Below are 17646 nucleotides of genomic sequence, written 5' to 3' on the forward strand. Positions count from 1 at the left end.
ACTTTATTATATTGTTATTTATTCCTTTATTATATTATTACATTTATACAATTATATTTAACTCTGCTGGCCATTGAGAGGACACACTGGTCAAGTCACTGGAAAAGACACCTAGTTGGAACGATATAGGGTCACAGAGCATTTTCTTGAAAAGGAACGTTGGGCAGAATTTACGGATAAATAAATGGACAATTTTTATGATGTAGGCCGAAAATGAGCTTCCCCTCTTTGAAAGACCAGCAGCCGCCACTGGTCTGGAGGTCATGATGACAGGTTCTGAATCACAAAGCACTATCTGTGTAGAATACACAAAGAGACAATTGGACAAACATTGACACTGATGTATCCTTTGAAGTGTTTTTGAGGTGAATTAATTTTGCAATTTAAACAGTCGTCAGAACAGATACCACTGAATTAAGAATTGGTCTAGTAAGGTTGCTGGGGTAAGTTTGTTGACAAGGTGAGTTATATCAATAGTTCCTTTAAATATTACTGTCAATCAACTTTGCCCCAAATACCTTACTTATCCACTAACAGGTAGACTATAGCCATATAGTCTATAGCAGTAATGGGCAACTTCGGTCCTGGAGGGCCACTGTCCTACAGAGTTTAGCTCCAACCCTGAAAAAATCACCTGCCTGTAATTTTCTAGTAATCCTGAGGACCTTGATTAGCTTGTTCAGGTGTGTTTGATAAGGGTTGAAGCTAAACTCTGTAGGACAGTGGCCCTCCATGACCGAAGTTGCCCATCCCTGGTCTATAGCTTCTAGTGTCTTAGAAGAATGTGTGTACCCTTGTCTTTGTGAACTTGGTGTTTACATAGTCAAGAACATCCTCATGGCCAAATGAAAGCAGTTGTAGAGTAAATATTTTCATTCTGAGAGGCTTGATGAACGCATTCAATGCAGTCATTGAAGTGGAACAGACTTGCGAAATCGAACAGAAAACCCTAACCCATCGTTAAACATTAGCCTACTCTCAAGCTATGTGGTATTTCATTCTTCTGCATGGACCTGTGACAAGCTGCTCTGACACTGACAGCACCTGTCAACCTATCTTTGTTTGAAACTGGTGGAGCAGAAGATACAGCATTCATTCATTACATTTGTCATTATTCTAACAATGTTTTAGAAATCTGAAACACCTGCCAGAACAGTAGTCGACACAATAAACCTACAGTCAGATGGATTACCTAATATAAGTGAAGGTTGACCAGCATAAACACACAGGACATCGTAGTAATAAACTGTTGGTACTATAACCCCATTGCTAAAATGCAGTCTTCATTTGATTGTTTTAATCGCCTGCGAGCAAAAATAAGAGGATAAACTACTGATAGCATACAAGTCTAAACTAACTACTGATAGTTAGCTAACGCTATATCGCTATATCGGGTGCCATTAGCAAAAGCTACATATACTACATACCTTCATAATTATGAATAAATGAGGAGGCTTAAAACTTAAATCCCTTGTCTAACAGAGTACGGTACTCAGGGCTCTGGACGTCCATTTGGCAATACGGTGTACGTCGGAAATTGATATTGGGGTAGCTCCTATAAACACCGGCTATAGAGGTCGCCATTACTACGCTGTGTTTACCTCAGTAGCTGACGGCCGGAAGTAGTTAAACCTGTTTTGTAGAACCCGGAAGAATTTTGCACATAACCCCTATTAATAATAATAAAATAAACATCTCTATACTCGCCAAGGTGATTTTTTTTATCTCGCATTTGTCGCTTGGTGGGTGTTAATAAGAAATTGACTTCTACGATGGATCAGGTTTCACAGAGGCTTACTAAATAATGTTTACATCTTAATGACAAAAAAACAGTTTGTATGTTTTTTACTAAAAGGGCAAATTACAATATAAAAGCAGAATTGTTTGTCCAGGGACAAAATCTTGAGGTCGCACATGAATTTAAATATTTAGAAATATTAATAGATTCTCAGCATCAGGATTAAGCTTAAGGATGATTCTCACAAAAAAAAATATTTTCTGCAAGCTCTTTTAAGGTAAAAATTAAAAATACTTTTCCTTTTTCATAATTCACAATTCATTCTTCGGGGCTGACTTTTCGGTGGGTGACGATTCGGCTGCGTTGCCTCCTTCGGGGGCGGTGGTGCTGCCCGACTTAGACCCGGAAATGATGGCTATGCTTGCCCTGGCCGCCAACAGAGACGGGCTTGTGTGGAATCAACCACTGTGTCCCCAGCTCTCGAGGTTGGACGATTGGTTTCTCGGGGTGGCTCGCGCTGGGTGTCAGCATCCCGCCCCTGGTTCTTTTCTTCCCGGAGGTGCATGAGGAGTTCACTAAGTCCTGGACGGTACCTTTTACTGCCCGAAACAGACCTAGTGGCTCATCCTCCCTCACCACCCTTGATGGCGGAGTGGCTAAGACCCAGGTGTGGCAGCCATCTTGGCTGAAGACCCAGGCGTGGCTGCAATCTTGGCTGAAGACCCAGGCATGGCGGCCATCTTGGCTGAAGACCCAGGCGTGGTGGCCATCTTGGCTGAGGACCCAGGTGTGGCGGCCATCTTGACTGAGGAACCAGGTGTGGCGGCCATCTTGACTGAGGACCCAGGTGTGGCGGCCATCTTGGCTGAAGACCCAGGCATGGCGGCCATCTTGGCTGAGGACCCAGTTGTGGCGGCCATCTTGACTGAGGACCCAGGTGTGGCGGCCATCTTGACTGAGGACCCAGGTGTGGCGGCCACTCACTGTTCTTGATTGAAAGCTCCACAACATAAATACAGTGTCATTACACACCTTGACAAAAAAATAATTACTGAATAATGTGATTTAATGAAAAATTAAGCATTTATAGATCCAAACACCATTTTTGTTGATGTCTCACAACTGTGGTCTCAATATTGAGAATTTGTTAATTCTATTCCAATATGACATTATTTCAAATTAATTTGTTTCATATAAATATTACTTTAAACCGTCTTAAAGTTATTTTTTATTATTGCTGATCATTTATTTTATTAGATGTGCCTGTCCCACACTTTTGAGTCCTTGCTGCAAGACTGAAAAAGACTTTTACTATTACATTGTTCAAAGCCAAACAAAATCTAGGGCCCTATCTTGCACCCAGCGCAATTGACTTTGTACAGCGACGCATGTATAATTTCCTATTTTGCACCCAATGCACAGCGGACTTTTCCCTCCACAGACGCACGTCGGTAAATTAGGGAATGAACTTGCGCTCCCGGGGGCGGTTCAGCGAAAAGAGGAGGCGTGTTCCTGCGCAAACGTTCCCTGGTGCTATTTTGCAGTTTCAGAAAACAATTCCTCCACTGACCAGGAGAAACCTCGTCTAAAGTCAGTGGCGCGTTATTCAGAGGCTATTTTAAGGGCGCATGCTTGGCCATAAAGTAGCGTGTGCACAACGCGTATACACTTTGCTTCTCTCATCTACACAGAAGCAGCAGTTCCCATTTTTACAAACCACACATAATTACAAGGAAAAATATTACCACACGAGGGAAATCATTGTGATGTCCATGAAGATGTGAAAAAATAGGCATAAATCTATCTTACACATTTACCCAAATTATTACGCCTTATAAGAAATTATTAGCCTGGTAATACCAAACTCTGCTACTTCGCTTTGCTTCGTAGACAGAGTCTGGAAGTGCATAATTGAAAAGCGTTTTCTTTCTCGCGGGGGGCGCTTGTCTGAAGTTTAAAATCATTGGTTACCCGTAAGCCAATCACATAATGTTTGGTTATGACGTGTGTTATGCGCAGGCTCAGCCGCATCGAACTTCCACTGTAAACACATGTATGATGTGAAAACAAAACCATCGAGCGAAATACCGGAGTGGACTGTAAACGACTTTTGCAGATTATGTGAAGTAAATCTACGCATCCACTGTACAATCAATGTCTACGTCACAGCTATCAGCCCGCCCTCTCTTCGTTGATTGACCGGCTGTTTTGAGGCCGGAGGAAAACTGGGAGATAGGTCGCTATCTCAGACTGAGTACAGAAGCGAACTGAAATTGAGCGGAAGTACGAAGTCTGACTTAGTCAGGCTAAGAAATTATAGTCTGCTCCTATCCAACTTCCACTCCAACATATATATTTAAATGTTCCTTCTCTTAAAAGAGCTTATTTTTCTTAGAGACAATTCCTTCCCATCTCAGTAATATGTAAATAGTATCACAGGAGTGTTATCGCCTATAGCGTGGGAGCGGCAGCGGGCAATCAAGAACCATCCTAAATACAGGGATTTCAAACAATCTGATCACCTTAACATTTGGCCCTTCTTATTTGAAAGAATATCAAAGATGTGGGAACAGAAGGCTATCACTTTCATTGTTATCCTCAATTTATATTTAAGACAGAGCTTCATTTACATGCTGAGCGGGAAGATGAATGTAATTTTTTGAGAACTTCGAGTCTACATCATTTTTCTTACATTGGCGAGCCACACATCGAGGAATTTCCAACAAAAAAAAGGTCAGAAAAATCAGTTTTCTTTCATTTATGCTGGTTTTTGTCAGGAAACCCCCTCGTTTTAAAAAATCTAGAAAGGAAAATTTTAAGGACAGAAGAGAATTTGGTTTATTCAGTATTAGCAGGAGGAGTTGTTAATATTCCGTACGATTTTGTTTAAGATTCTAAAGTAATTGAATCAACCCGAAGTAGTGTGGTGCAGAGTTGTATTGGAATTGTTGTTTCTAAAGTAATTGAAACAAAGTGGTTAAGTGTAAAGTTTCTAAAGCAACTGAAACTTGGTGTTGGTCTCTTATAATTCTGTTTCTGATTCTATAGTAATGAATCAATCCGAAGTAGTGTGGTGGCAGAGTTATATTAGATGGTAGTTTCTAAAGTAACTGAAACAAATGTGTATGTTTCTAACATACTTGAAACCGATTGTGAAGTTGTAATAATTATGAGGAAATTCTAAAGTAATTGAATAGACCTGATGCAGTGTGGTCACAGAATTATTTCACAACTAGGCCTATTGTGTGTTATGTAGACTAGTGAGTCTGACGCACTGTGACTCTGTGAAGTTTAAAACAACAACCCGAAGCAGTGTGGTTTTGCCTGACATACTGTGGCAGTGTTTTAAATTTGATAAATATTGTTTTAGCCTGAAGTACTGTGGCTAAGTAAGTTGTTTTAAGAAAATAACATTAAACCCGTAGTGTGGTTTTGTCCGACGTAGGCTACTGTGACAGTGTTCTTTTTTTTTTAAACAAAATTTTTTTACGAAAATAACATAAAACCCGACGTAGTGTGGTTTTGTCCGACTACTGTGACAGTGTTACATTTAAAAAAAAAAAAATCACAAAAATAACTTCTTTTCAAATTTCTTACTGTTTTGTGTAGTGAAATTTAAGGTCCAAAGGACTGTGGCTTTCATTAAGTTTAGAAGTTTTGGTCAGTGTGCTGGTTGTGTTCATTTGCGTCCGAGCTGTGAATAATTAGACTAACGAATATCTTAAAGCAACTAGATAACGTGTAGTCATTTAAATCAGACGTTGTGAATATGTAGCCGGTCAATTTAGACAATTGAGTTTAATTTGATTTTTTTTTATGGGTAAGGAGAAATGTTGTATAAACTGTTAACTTCAGCAAAACTTGTTTTCAATGTTCTATTTTCAATGGTTCCAATCGGGAGTTTCTATCAATTGTTGTATGTGGGGCCTTAATTAGTGGGACACCAAAGGAAAATATATCGCTTCTCCTTTAAGCGTTCGCGCTCAGACGCATGCTGTATGCGGACTGGGAAGCAGAGGAATGAGAGAGTAGGCCTTGTGATGTCTGTGTACTAATCTTGCCTCACTACTCTGTTTAAGGTAAATAAATAGGCCTACTACGTGTCCATCATCCCATTTATTGTGTGGTCCTGTTTCCTTGGTGTCCGGAGGGTACCACTTGAAGTCTGCTACAAATACACGAGATACTGTAAAGCCTGATAAAATTAAGATTATTAAATACATCGCTAAACACGGTTCTCAGGGAATGTTTGACGGAATAGAAAATATTGTTGATAAACCATATGAGTGGGCTATCTCCAAGTTTGAAAATTATCCCAAAATCCCTATAGGAACAAAAAAGGAAAAATCGCAAATGCGCTTCAAGCTGTTTTTGCTTCCTATAAAGTAACCAGGAAGAGAGTAGATGAGTTAGAGGCTGAAAATGAGCGACTCTGTGTCGGGGTCATTTAAAATAAAAATTACCAGGCTATAGTGAAACGATATGGAAAGAAGAAAAGGTCAGGATGCAAAATGCGCACTTCTTAGAACTAACAATAGTATGCTTTGACCTGTGGAAACATTGTTCACTGATTTGGAGGAAGATCAGATCATGATAAAGAATGGCACAACTCAGAAAAGAAAAGTCACTTTGTGTAATCCAGTTCCAGAAATGCCAGTTTTGCAGGAAGACAGCGCTGAGGGTTGGCAACAAATTTATAGGCAATTAATCTCTCGTAGTACAGTTAGATTTCCCACGGCACCAGTTAATGCTATGACTATGCATGCTAGTGAAGAAGGGGAAGAACCAATGACTTCTATAGCCAGAGGCTTTATTCCAAATGAATTAGAAGCTGTGATCAAGAATATTGGGAAATTTGATCCTGCCAAACAAGACCCATTAGATTTTCTGAAAAACTTGGAGGAATAAGCTCAAGTTTACAACTTTACAGATGGTAATGCGTGTGTTTTGTTAAGAAGGTACTCAGAAACTCAGAAAGTAAAGAACGGAAATGCTAATAAATCAGAGAGGAAACAGGCACTGCTTGATGTCTTATGTGTGATGTCAGTTAATTGGCATAACATATCTAATGCTGGGTACACACCAAAAGATTTTTTACATCTTATAAGATTTTCAAAATGTGATAGACCACAAACATGAGGACAAAAAATCCCAGATTTAAGCATTTTGTTCCTATAGTGTGTGGTGTGCCATGATGTGACAAAGACAGCACACCACACACAAACAGATTTTCAACCAGATTCTCGACTGTGAACACAGGAAATCTCGCAAAATCTCGCGAGACTTCAGAATAAGCATGTCGGATGATATGCAGGAAGAAATTATGATGATAGTGTTTGGAATGATTTTCATTTTCACATAAAAAAAAAAAAAAAAAAAAAACATTGTACCCACCATTATATATAACCTTTTATACAGAAATATATTCATTCTTTATTGTCTTTATTTATTCTTTATTGTATTTATTGTCTCTTTAGAAAAAGTTAGCCTATTTAATCCCTCATTGAACCCTTATAACACTCAGCTTCCTGCGTGTGTGCGTGTGTGTGTGTGTGTGTGTGAGAATGGCCGTCTTCCATCATCTCACTTTCTGATTGGATATTGTTTCGTTTCACGTGATAATCTCCAGAACGTGCGCGCGTTTGTCCTCGGGGTTCCCCCCACACATCAGGATTTCTGATCGTAAATATTAAACATGTTGAATATTTACGATTCGCGATCGGGGCGGCTCCGATGTTCTTCCGAGCAGGTTCGGACACTCTTAACACACCTCACACCAAGGGAAAATCTGATAAGATAATCTGTTGAACCATCAAGATAATCGGGACACAGCTAGGATTGTCGGAAGGGGGGAAATCGGCCCAAAATCAGCCCGATTATCTTTTGGTGTGTACCCAGCATAAGATGCAAATGAGAAAAGGGGATCACCCAGCAGCATTCTCAGAACGATTACTGGAGACATTTAAGACTTTCAGTGGCAATCCTGATATTGCTCAGAATGATATCAGTTTCAAGACTGCTTTGATTAGCAAATGTGACCCATTCACCCGGTCTGCTGTGACAATGTTTGTGACACCTCTGTCTGCATATAATGACATAATTGCTCAAATGACACAGTTCTACAACAATAATGCTAATGAAAAAAAATCTCATCCTGTGTCAGTAATAAATGTTAAAAAGCCATATCAGAACAGTGGTTGTGAGGTCTATTGGAAAGAAGAAGACTCTGCCTTTGTGGTTAATTCTCTTACAGAGTATTTGCCGATTTGGCAGGAGAGGGGTTTTACCAGTGCCAATGGACAACCTCTAGTTCATTGTGGCCCAATACAAGCATTGTGGTCATCTGCTAAGGATAGCGCTCATAAGATTGCAGTATTGAAAGTTAAAGCTCACCAGAAGAAAGAAACAGACAAACATGGGGATGGAAATTTGATAGTTGATGAATTAGCAAAGAAAGCGGCTGTGGAAGGAACAACATTTTCAGGTATTACTGAGCAAGAATCAATTGCAGCTATCACTCCCAAAGAACCCGGAGATTTGAAAAGTGCTCAAAAGAGTGATCCTTTGATAACTGAAGCAATTAGACTGAAAAGAACTAATCAATCTATTGTAGATGGTCCATTTGCACCACATGATGCAGAGCTGATAATTCATGATGATATATTACTGTACAGAAATGGTGACATTCCAGTGTGGATTCCACCTACAAGATTGCGGAATGATATTTTGTATCATATCAGCAATCAAGGGGGACACTTAGGTGTAACAAAGTTGAGGGACAGGATAGGGAATATGTTTTGGTGGCCATGCATGGATAAGGATGTGAGAATAATGTGCAAATTGCTTAACGTCAGCCCAAATTAATCCATCAGGGGTTAAAAAGAAGGGCTGTTTAAGACCGACATGCCTTGCTGAAGGCCCCTGGACAAACCTTCAGATTGATTATATTGGTCCTTTACCTGCGGCTAAAGGTGGATACAGATATATTCTAGTGATTGTTGACACATTTACCAAAAAATATTGAGGCTTTTCCAATCGAGTCTGATACAGCTTCTGCCACAGCACGAGTACTTTGGGAACAAATTTACTGTAGATTTGGCCTTCCTCTGAGTTTAGAAAGTGATAGAGGCACCCATTTTACAGGTAAAATTCACGTAGATCTTGCAAAACTGCTTGGAATAAAGCATCGGCTTCATATATCACATCATCCACAATCATCTGGAGGGGTAGAAAGATCAAACAGAACATTGAAGACAGCTTTGAAAAAAATGGTGTTAGAGAATGGTCCCAATTGGGCTCAAAACCTTCCAAGCATATTGATGTCAGTTGGAGGGATTGTTCACAAAAGCACAGGTTTTAGTCCCCATGAATTATTGACTGGGAGGAAAATGAGATTACCTTCTACCCGGAACACCTTTTATTTGAAGTTCCCAAACCTATGATTGAAGGATGGACAACAGAAACATTCCTCAAGAATCTGTGTAAATCGTTAACAGCTATGTATCACCAAGCTGCTCAACAAATTGGGCTCAGTCAGAGATACAACAAGATGTATTATGATCAAGATGTGCATGTCCAGAAATTTGAGCTTGGTGATGAGGCGATGGTAAAGAACTATCACCACGAGGGTCCATGGTACGCTAACTGGATTGGACCATACACAGTGAATGACAAATGTGGAGATGCAGTTTACAAGATCTGTCACAGACAAAAACAGAAGAAATGGTTCCACATTGATCAGATGAAACCATATAAAAAAATCAGATGACAGTCCTAACGAAACAAATACATAAAAACAAGAATGTGTGTTCTTAATTTTAATCAATAAGTGCTTATGTTTTTATTATTCTCATAATTTGCTTATGTATATGTTTTAATGAAACTTTTGTTGTTATTGTGTGAATAATAAGTGCTTAGGATTTGTAGACAATATGCTTGGAGCCACTGGAACAGGTTTAGGCATATCCAACTGGATATGGAGCCACTGGAACAGGTTTAGGCATATCCAACTGGATAAGTGCACAGGAACTGAAGCGGAATGAGCTTAAACTTAAAGCTCTCGTCGGACAACAGGTTCTGCAAACGGATGCGTATTTGCAAGGTCTAAATGAAGAAAAAAAAACTGTTTAGGATGTTCACACTATTGCATCTGCAAGTGACAGTGAAGACAGTGACATTGAACTAACAGTGAGTCTTAGTTTATGAGCACAAGATCTTGCCGGCATGTATCTGTGCAGAACACTAGTGGGTGTTTCCCAATCAGTGGGGCGTTTCAGTTCATGATGGGCACTTTCAATGGTGTTACCGCATTTGCTCCAATACACTGGGGGTTTGGTTTAGGGGTGGTCCCTCATGATTTTAGCAAGTCTTTTGAAAAATGGTTGAAAAACACCAATTGTAGTTTGAAAATTGGCACTAATTGGTATACGCCCATTTTGGTTTTGCATGTGGGCTTCTCAGTAGTTAATTGATGCTTCCATTAGATAGAAAACACAAGGTGCGTCCTATACGGAAGTCTTGTGTGTTTGACATACATGAACTCTCTGAGTTTCAAACAATGGTGCATATAATGTATTTCTGGTTTTAGCATGCTTTTTACTTGCATTTTATTTATTGTTACTAAATCTACTAACATACATTAATTTTCAAAGTAAGTAAAGTTTTGAAATAAATCGCACAGATAGCATGGGGACATTGATACAATGTTGAGTTTTGATCCAAACCATCATTTTGGTTGAGATTGATATTTCAGTGTTTAAAGTGTGTTGGATCAGCATTGAAATTTTGATGAAAGCCAACAGCACACATGGGTGGAGACAGTGACATTGAACTAACAGTGATTTGTAGTTTACGAGCACAAGATCATTCAGGCATGTATCTCTGCAGAACACTAGTGGGGCGTTTTCAACCGCTTTACCTGATTTGCGCTAATCCTGGGGGCTTGGTTTAGGGGTGGGGTGGTTTAGCAAGTCTGTTGAAAAATGGTTGAAAAACATTTATTGTCGTTTGAAATTGGCCACTGATTGGTAAACACCCATTTTGGTTTTTCATGCGCACTTATCAGTAGTCTAATGCTTCCTCAGAGAGAAAACAGGTGCATCCTATACAGAAGTGTTGTTAAAGCATCTGACATACATGACTTCTCTAGCACAGTTTCAAATGGTGCATCTACCTTATTTCTCTCTTCCTTTGTTTTGCGTGCTTATTTGCGTATGATTTGTATTGTTACTCACTGTAATTAGATACATTAAAAAGTTATTAACTGTTTGAATAAAGCATCTATTTTTCTACATTCTTAAAAAATGCATCTTGCTTTAGTAAAGTTTATTAGTAATTTCCTGACTAAAGTTCTAACGTCATTTATTTCTTAAATTGCAGGAGACATGAACATGAGCAAGAATGTTACACTGCAAACATAGCCCAGGATGTCTTGCATCCGTCAGTGCTTGCATGCAGAGCACATTGCTCCTTTAGGAGTGAAGGCAGATGAAGACGGACAATAAAAAAAGAGAGAAGCACCCTCCTGATAATGCTGACATCGAAAGCATAATCACCTGACCTGGGACTTATCACTGCTTAATCAGGTAATCATTCATATTCCTGAATCTGTATTCAATTTGAGAAATGTATCTGATTTCCATTCAGTTTACCTTGTTTCCACTGAAACACAGAAACAAAAAACATCTTGTGTTTAAGAAAGTGGCTGACATGGCTATTTTGTGATTATTTAAAGATATTAAGGTCTACATAAGGTGAAACTGCAGCTTCAAAGGGATAGTTCAGCCTGAAGTGAAAATTGTCATCATTTATTCACCCTCAAGTTGTTCCAAACCTGTATGAATTTCTTTCTTCTGCTGAACACAAAAGATGATAAAGTGAAGAATGTTGGTAATCAGACAGGTTATCAACGGCCACCGTCAACTTTCTGGTTACCAACATTCTTTAAAATATCTTATTTTGTGTTCAACAGAAGAAAGAAACTCATACAGGTTTGGAACAACTTGAGGGTGAGTAAATGACAACAGAAATTTCATTTCGAGCTGAACTATCCCTTTAAAGAAATTTTCATTGAAAAAACTAAGTTCTTTTATTCTACAGATAAACTTGTTACTAGGATTTGCTGACGCGAATCTGACGTTCCGAAGCTTTTCGAGATCCCGAAGCGCAGATGTTTCAAAACACCCATGTCACGTGACTACGGCTAAATGAAGCTTCGGGGTGTTTCACGAGTGTTTCGACAGGTGGCATGGTCCGCCGAATCAGCGTTTGATTGACAGGGTCGGGAACAGACCACACAATCGCACATCTGTATAAAAGTGAAGTCAACGCATCTTGACCTCGTGGGTTTTTGTGAGAGGAGTTTGATTTTGAGATAGCGGATTTTTGGTGATATAGTGACATTTATAGTGCGATTTGTTTAGTTATATTTAGGCTTACATTTAAATTTAAACTTCGACTGATATACAGAATATACATTGTGACCAGGGGTTAAAGTGGGCCGGAACGGTCCGGAACTGCGTTCCGGCACCTCAGATAAATTAATAAATAAATAAATAGATTCAAATCAAATCATTCTCATCAAATTCAATTAACCTCATCATTCATCAAATCAAAACTGAATATCACCGCCTGGCCCCGTTCACAAACACGCTTCCCGACGTTATGTTCTCATGGTTTTCCTGTCTGATTTGAGTGCATGCATCGGTTCACGCCTGTGTTAATGTTAATGCTAATGTTAAGATCTGAATGGAACCCATTTAGCCTACCCATGAACATTAATACATAGAGGCAGGAAGAAGTACGTTAGAAACCAGCCTTTATTAATTATTAAGAGATGGGGTTTGGGGCTGGGTCCGTGGGACTGTTTCTGGGGGACGAGTCTGAGGGAAGAACAGGAGACAATGGTAAGGAGAATGCAGAAGACAAAAGGTAGGCAAAATAAAAAGTGAATCCCCAGAAACAGTCCCACAGACCCAGCCCCAAACCCCATCTCTGCAATAATAATTAATAAAGGCTGGTTTAAAGTACTTCTTCCTGCCTCTATGTATTAATGTTCATGGGTAGCCTAAAACTTGTCTCAGAAAATGACTCATAAAACATATAAATATCAGTTGAGCCTATGTATAGTTTCTTCACTGACACAGACGAAAATGAAAAGACTATCAGCAAAGTTCAGTTTTAGGAGGGGAAGAATTAGGGCAGAAGGAGACTGAGAGAAAAAGAAAGATGAAGATGAGGAGAGAGCAGGTATTGACAAATAATCTAATGACAAAGTTTTAAAGCTATTTCTTTTTTTTTTAAAAATTTTTCCCTGTTGCACCTACACAAAATTTGAGGGTTCCCCCACCTGCCAAATCCCACTTTAACCACTGATTGTGACAATAGATGCAAAGACATAGATAGAATAGATGCATAGATAGAATGCATAGATAGAAATATATATAGACAGATAGATTAATAGATAGATACATATTACATATATAGATGCATAGATAAATTAATAGATAGATGCATATATAAATGCATATATAGATACATAGATAGATTAATAGATAGATATAGATACATATTATATAGATGCATAGATTAATAGATAGATACATATATAGATGCATAGATTAATAGATAGATACATAGATAGATTAATAGATAGATACATAGATAGATGCATAGATAGATTAAGAGATAGATAAATAAAAATGGAGGCTCTACAGAAGAGATGCGTATCTGTGGTGTGGGAGCATTTCCATTTGGAAACCTCAAATGAAGTGAGATGTATGTATTGTGATCGGCAGATAGCCTACTGCAACAATACATCATCCATGATGCGCTATTTGAGGAGCACTCATCCTGCCATGTTGCAGAGTGCAGAGGATGCTAGCATTCGTACCTAGGCCTGCTACTCACACTGCTGGCCATCTAAGCAAGGTATGCATTGTTTGAAATATAATTATTGCTAAAAAATATCTTTGCATGCCAGCAACAAGTGTCCCTTGTGAGAGGATTTTTTCAAAGGCTGGAGAAATTATCTGTAAAAAAAAAAATAAGTATGCTAAGTCCTTCCACAGCAAAGAAATTAATATTTTTGAATAAAAATCGATAAAAAAGTGAGACATTGTGGCTTGATTTATTTTATTAATATTCATTTTTCATGACCAAAATAACATTGTGCACAGTGAGGAGCCTACAGGGTACAAGCTTCACATATTAGAAAAATACAATAATACATTTTTATTATTGAATGGCTCGTTGTCAAGGTTGTTTCAGATCAACACCTGCAAGTGACCGTGGAGACGGGTGTCGGATTGTTTCGAAGCCTCGACACAATATGGCACATTCAACTGTTTCATTGTTTCACGAAGCCTCGATCTGCCCACCACTACTTGTTACTTGAATGCTATGTAGTTTCACAGAAAATGAACTGAGATATAGTTAATGGCTATAGCTCACAGGTTGTTATGTTCTGTTGTTTATCTGGGCAAAATAGAGACCTCTTGTGGCGACTTCTAGCATAGCGTGCTGTTTACATTTACTAGTAGTCTCGCGTCAGTTCAATGTCTCTCGGTGAATTAAGCAGTCTCATATTTTTCTCTTTGGAATTAATTCGGCCAGAAAACACGTTTGCCTGTAAGTACGAAGTCATACAGTTATATCATCATCTAGCACTAAGAGTACTAGTAATGAGATCCTTTGTTTATGAAGTTGAGTTCGTGCTAAATGTGTATTTTGATCGCATATGCTAAACGTTAGCCTCGTAATGTAATTTCCTATAGAAGTTAGCAGTAAAAAGGCAACTCTTCTAACGGCCAGCGTTTGTCGATCTGTGAGTAGAAAATCACATAAAGCAACCATCATGGCACACAGAATAGAAGAAGAGGATTTGGATGGATTAGAAACCAGATCACAAATATCTAACTGCTCAAGAATCAGCAGACAATCTGCAGCTAATTCTATGGCATTGAAGGCACGGGCTAAAGCAGAAGCTGCACGTGCGGAGCTTGCATTTGCTAGAAAAGAGGCAGAGTTAATAAAACAACAAGCCATTCTAAGCGCCAGTTTGCATGAACTGAAATTAGCAAGAGCGTTGGCTGCTGCTAACGCCGAAGCTGAAAGCCTTGAAGCAGCTGCTGAGGAGGAAAATGAACTGTTAAATCCACTTCAGCAAATAAAAAAAAACACAATGCCTCTAACTCCAGTCGAAATTCATTGTGGAAATGCTGCGATGCAGATTCCTATTACACATCCAGGTCACCAGCCTTATCAGAGTGCAAAAGCAGCCAATACAGTAAATTTAGCTACAGTTTCACAATCAGATGCAAGACCACAGACGACCTCACCAGTGCGCCAGCTTTTCATGGACAGCAGTGAAGTGAACAGATGTGACAATCAAGTCAACGCATCACCAAGTGAAATCAGTGAACACAGGTTTCTTGAGCAGACTCAACACCACTCGTACAAAGCAGAACCAATCTGGACCCCAAATCAGATATGCAGCACTGCACAGAGAAAATCATACAGCTATAGTGAGCTCTCCCACAATGTGAAACAAACCAGTGATGATTTCAAGCCTCCCCAGTCTTACTACACACAGTCACTGCCTATGTTCAACACAAGCCCATCCAGTGCAGTGGCTGCAACAGACCTAGGGAAGTACCTGATGCGACGAGAGCTGGTGAGCTCAGGCCTACTGAAGTTCGACGACAAGCCGGAGAACTACTGGGCCTGGAAGGCGTCTTTTATCAGCTCTAATGATGACCTGAAACTCTCCGCTAGAGAGGAACTTGATTTGCTGTGCAAATGGCTCGGGCCCTCGTCATCTGAGCAAGCTAAAAGGATCAGAGCGGTACACATTCACAATGCACCCACAGGCCTCAAGATGTTATGGCAAAGACTGGAGGATGTTTATGGCTCACCTGAGGTGATTGAAAATGCTCTTCTGAGAAAAGTTGAGGAATTTCCTAAGATCTCAGCCAAAGAAAACCACAAATTAAGAGAACTGGGAGACATTCTCATGGAACTTGAAGCAGCCAGAGCAGATGGATACTTACCTGGTCTCTCATATCTCAACACCTCCCGTGGGGTAACCCCAATAGTCCAGAAACTCCCTCTCAACCTACAAGAGAAGTGGATTACTGTAGGATCACGTTACAAAGACCAACACAGGGTGCCATATCCTCCCTTTGGAGTCTTTGTCAACTTTGTTTGTGAACAGGCAAAAACACGCAACGATCCTAGCTTTTACAGGAGCATGGTATGCAACAAAGACAGAAAAGAGTGTTTATCAGCCAGCCAGTCATCACGTGAGAACATCAGTTGCTGTAAGGAGGACTGAAATCTCAACAAGTGGCAGCGACAGCGATAATACAACAGTAGTTCGGAAAAAAGAGGATCCCGACAAACAGTGCCCACTACATAACAAGCCTCATCCATTGAGAAAATGTCGTGGCTTCAGGAACAAAACTCTCGAGGAAAGGAAAGCGTATCTGAAAGAAAAACGCATCTGTTTCAAGTGCTGTGCTTCATCCACTCATGTCGCTAAGGACTGTAACAGGCCTCTGCTGTGCCAGGAGTGCAACAGTGACAAACACCTGTCAGCGCTTCATCCAGGACCCGCCCCATGGAAAACTGATGTTCATGTGAGTACCGTGGACCACAGCGGGGAGCGGCAGTCACTGGAAGTCATTCCGTCTGTGACGTCCAAATGCACAGAAATCTGTGGGAGTGTGAACACGTCAAAATCCTGTTCAAAAATCTGTCTCGCTTTAGTGTATCCTGCTGGCCAAAGAGACAAAGCCATGAAGACCTACATTGTTCTTGACGAGCAGAGCAATAAGTCCCTTGGAAGAACAGAATTCTTTGAACATTTTGGAATTCAAAACGCAGGGTCGAGGTACACTCTGAAAACATGCTCAGGAGTGGTGGATACAGCAGGGCGACGCGCCAGCAACTTCATAGTGGAGTCAGTAGACGGCAACATCCACATTCCCTTGCCTACTCTGATTGAGTGTGACATGCTGCCAGACGACAGGTCCGAAATACCATCATCAGAGGTAGCCAGACATCATCCTCACCTCAAACACTTGGCAGACAAAATCCCAGCCCTGGATCCCAACGCGTCCATCCTCCTTCTACTTGGGCGAGACATAATCCGGCTGCACAAAGTGCGTGAACAATGTAATGGGCCACACAATGCACCGTTTGCGCAGCGACTCGACCTTGGATGGGTGATAATCGGAGATGTGTGTCTGGGAAGAGCACATAAAACTACTACTGCCAGCGTCTTCAGAACCAGTGTGCTGATAAGCGGACGCCACTCCATCCTTAACCCATGCATCAGCAACTTAATGGTCAAAGAGAAGATTGACAACGCTGTACCAACCCACACCTTTCCATGTGTGTCTCATACATCCAATGAAGCAGATAGCCTGGGCAGAGACGTGTTTCAAAGAACACAGCGCGACGATCAACTTGGCTTGTCCATTGAAGATGAGTTGTTCCTTGACCTCATGGATAAGGAAGTCTACATAGATGAAGCAAACTGCTGGGTAGCACCGCTACCATTTAAGCCGAACAGGCCGCGTCTGCCCAACAACAGACAACATGCTGTCAATCGCCTCGCCTCCCTCCCTCGCATGCTGGAGAAGAAACATGGCATGAAAGAACACTTCTTCAACTTCATGCAAGCAATGTTTGACGCTGACCAAGCGGAGCTTGCACCAGCACTGAAGCCACAACAAGAATGCTGGTACCTACCAATATTCGGTGTTTATCACCCACAGAAAAAGGACCAAATACGTGTAGTGTTTGATTCCAGTGCGAAGCACGAAGGCACCTCCCTTAATGACGTTCTTCTCAGTGGGCCTGACATGAATAACACCCTACTTGGGGTCCTCATGCGTTTCCGCAGA

This window comes from Squalius cephalus (assembly GCF_949319135.1).
Source record: "Squalius cephalus genome assembly, chromosome: 12".
NCBI lineage: Eukaryota > Metazoa > Chordata > Actinopteri > Cypriniformes > Leuciscidae > Squalius > Squalius cephalus.